Consider the following 3,328-nt stretch of genomic DNA (forward strand, 5'->3'; position numbering starts at 1 on the left):
TAATTGCTGCCTCAACTTCAGACCTTGTTATGGGCCTGTTCAGGGTTTCTGCTTCTTCCTGGTTTAGGCTTGGGAGGAGGCAAGTGTCCAGGAATTTATCCATTTCTTCCAGGTTTACTATTTTATGTGCATAGAGTTGTTTGTAATAATCTCTGATGATGGTTTGAATTTCTGTGGAATCTATGATGATATCCCCTTTATCGGTTTTTATTGCATCAATTTGGTTATTCTCTCTTTTGTTTTATACTAGTCTGGCTACTGGTCTGTCTATTTTGTTGGTCTTTTCAAAAAACCAGCTCCTGGATTTATTGATTTTTTGAAGGGTTTTTAATGTCTCTATCTCCCTCAGTTCTGCTCTACTCTTAGTTATTTCTTGTCTTCTGCTAGGTTTTGAGTTTTTTTGATATTGCTCCTCTAGCTCTTTCACTTTTGTCAAGAGGGTGTCAATTTTAGATCTCTCCTTGCTTCTCATATGGGCACTTATTGCTATATATTTCCCTGTGGAGACTTTTTTAAATTTGTCCCAGAGATTCTAGTATGTTGTGTCTTCGTTCTCGCTGGTTTTGAAGAACATCTTTATTTCTGCTTTCATTTCATTGTTTATCCAGTCAACATTCAAGAGCCAGTTGTTCTTTTTCCATGACGTGGTATGGTTCTGAGTTAGTTTCTGAATTCTGGGTTCTAACTTGAATGCACTGTGGTCTGAGAGACTGTTTGTTATGATTTCCATTCTTTTGCATTTGCCTAGGAGTGATTTACTTCCAATTATGTGGTCAATTTTAGAGGTGTGACATGGTGCTGAGAAGAATGTATATTCTGTGGATTTGGGGTGGAGAGTTCTGTAAATGTCTATTAGGTTTGCTTGGTCCAGGTCTGAGTTCAAGTCCTGGATATCCTTGTTAATTTTCTATCCTGTTGATCTGTCTAATATTCACAATGCGATGTTAAAGTCTCCCACTATTATTGTGTAGGAGACTAAGTCTCTTTGTAAGTCATTAAGAACTTGCCTTATGTATCTGGGTGCTCCTGTATTGGGTGCGTATATATTTAGGATTGTTAGCTCTTCTTGTTGCATTGATCCTTTTGCCATTATGTAATGTCCTTCTTTGTCTCTTTTGATCTTTGTTGCTTTAAAGTCTATTTTATCAGAGATGAGCATTGCAACTCTGCTTTTTTTTCCTCTCCATTTGCTTGGTAAATCTTCCTCCATGCCTTTATTTTGAGCCTTTGTGTAGCCTTGCATGTGAGATGGGTTTCCTGGATACAGCACACCGATGGGTTTTGGCTTTTTATCCAATTCGCCAATATGTGTCTTTTGATTGGGGAATTTAGTCCATTTACATTTAGGGTTAATATTGTTATGTGTGAATTCGATACTGCCATTTTGATGCTAGCTGGCTATTTTGCCCATTAGTTGATGCAGATTCTTGATTGTGTTGATGCTCTTTACAATTTGGTATGTTTTTGGAGTTACTGGTGCTGGCTGTTGCTTTCTATGTGTAGAGCCTCTTTCAGGAGCTCTTGTAAAGCAGGCCTGGTGGTGATGAAATCTCTGAGTACTTGCTTGTTCACAATGGATTTTATTTTTCCTTCACTTATGAACTTAGTTTGGCTGGATAGGAGATTCTGGGTTGAAAGTTCTTTTCTTTAAGGATGTTGAATATTGGCCCCCCACTCTATTCTGGCTTTCAGGGTTTCTGCTGAGAGATCTGCTGTGAGTCTGATGGGCCTCCCTTTGTGGGTAACCCGACCTTTCTCTCTGGCTGCCCTTAGTGTTTTCTCCTTCATTTCAACCTTGGTGAATCTGACAATTATGTGCCTTGGGGTTGCTCTTCTTAAGGAGTATCTTTGTGGTGTTTTCTGTTTTTCCTGGGCTTTAATATTGGCCTGCCTTGCTATGTTGGGGAAGTTTTCCTGGATAATATCCAGAGGAGTATTTTCCAGCTTGGATCCATTCTCTTCATCACATTCAGGTACACCTATCAAACGCAGATTAGGTCTTTTCACATAGCCCCACATTTCTTGGAGACTTTTTTTGTTGCTTTTTACCCTTTTTTCTCTATTCTTGCCTTCTCATTTTATTTCATTGAGTTGATCTTCGACCTTTGATATCGTTTCTTCTGCTTGGTCAATTTGGCTGTTGAAACTTGTGCATGCTTTGCAAAGTTCTCGTGTTGTTTTTTTCTGCTCCATCAATTCACTTATATTCCTCTCTAATTTGTCCATTTTCATTATCATTTCGTCAAATCTTTTTTCAATGTTCTTAGTTTATTTGCATTGGGTTAGAACATGTTCTATTAGCTCACAGAAGTTTCTTATTACCCACCTTCTGAAGCCTGATTTTGTCATTTCATCACACTCATTCTCCATCCAGCCTTGTTCCCTTGCTGGTGAGGAGTTGTCATCCCTTGCAGGAGAAGAGGTGTTCTGGTTTCGGGTGTTTTCATCCTTTTTGCCCTGGTTTCTTCCCGTCTTTGTGGATTTATCCACCTGTTGTCTTTCTAGTTGCTGACTTTCAGATTGGGTCTCTGAGTGGATGTCCCGTTTGTTGATGATGAATTTATTTCTGTTTTTTAATTTTCCTTCTAAAAGTCTGGCCCCTCTGCTATAGACTGCTGAGGCCCACTCCAGGCCCTGCTTGCCAGGAGATCACCTGCAGCAGCTGCAGAACAGTTAGAGTTACTATCTTTGTCCCAGAAGGATACCCGCCAACTGTCAGTCTGATCTCTCCTTTATTAGGTGACTCTTTGGATATAGGGGTGTCAGAGAGCTGCTTGAGGAGACAGTCTGTCCCTTATAGGAGCTCAAGTGCTGAGTTGTGAGCTCCATTGTTCATTCAGAGCTGCTGGGCAGGTACATTTAGATCTGCTGCAGCAGAACTCATAAACTCCTTTTTTTTCCCAGGTGCTCTGTCCCAGGGAGTTAGGGCTTTATTTGTGAGCTGCTGTTGTGCTGCTGCCTTTTTTTCAGGGCTGACCTGCCCAGCAAGGAGGCAGCCTAGTCACTGCCTGCAGAGGCTTTGCTGAGCTGCTGTGGGCTCTGCCCAGCTGTCATGTGAACTTCCCTGTAGTCCTGTTTATATGGGTGTAGTTAGAGCTGCCTCAGCAATGGTGGCCCACCTCCCTAATGGCGGACTCTCTCTGTAATGGCAGGTTGCCTCAGCAATGGTGGGTTGTCTTGGCAACAGCCGGCTGCCTCAGCAATGGCCGACTTCCTCCATAGTGGTGGAGTGCCTTGGTAATGGCAGGCGCCCCTCCCCCACAGAGCTGGACCATCCCAGGTTCAGCTGTGCTTGCTGAGAAACTGTCAACCCAGAGCATTTCCAATT

The 3,328-nt window shown here is 42.1% G+C and overlaps 1 pseudogene; it reads left to right on the top strand.

The window, feature by feature from the left end:
* The first annotated feature begins 3,202 nt into the window (after positions 1–3,202).
* LOC108317728 overlaps positions 3,203–3,328 on the top strand; it is a 2,476-nt pseudogene continuing 2,350 nt past the window's right edge.

The sequence above is a fragment of the Cebus imitator genome, unplaced genomic scaffold, assembly GCF_001604975.1.
Source record: "Cebus imitator isolate Cc_AM_T3 unplaced genomic scaffold, Cebus_imitator-1.0 Scaffold206, whole genome shotgun sequence".
NCBI classification, from domain to species: domain Eukaryota; kingdom Metazoa; phylum Chordata; class Mammalia; order Primates; family Cebidae; genus Cebus; species Cebus imitator.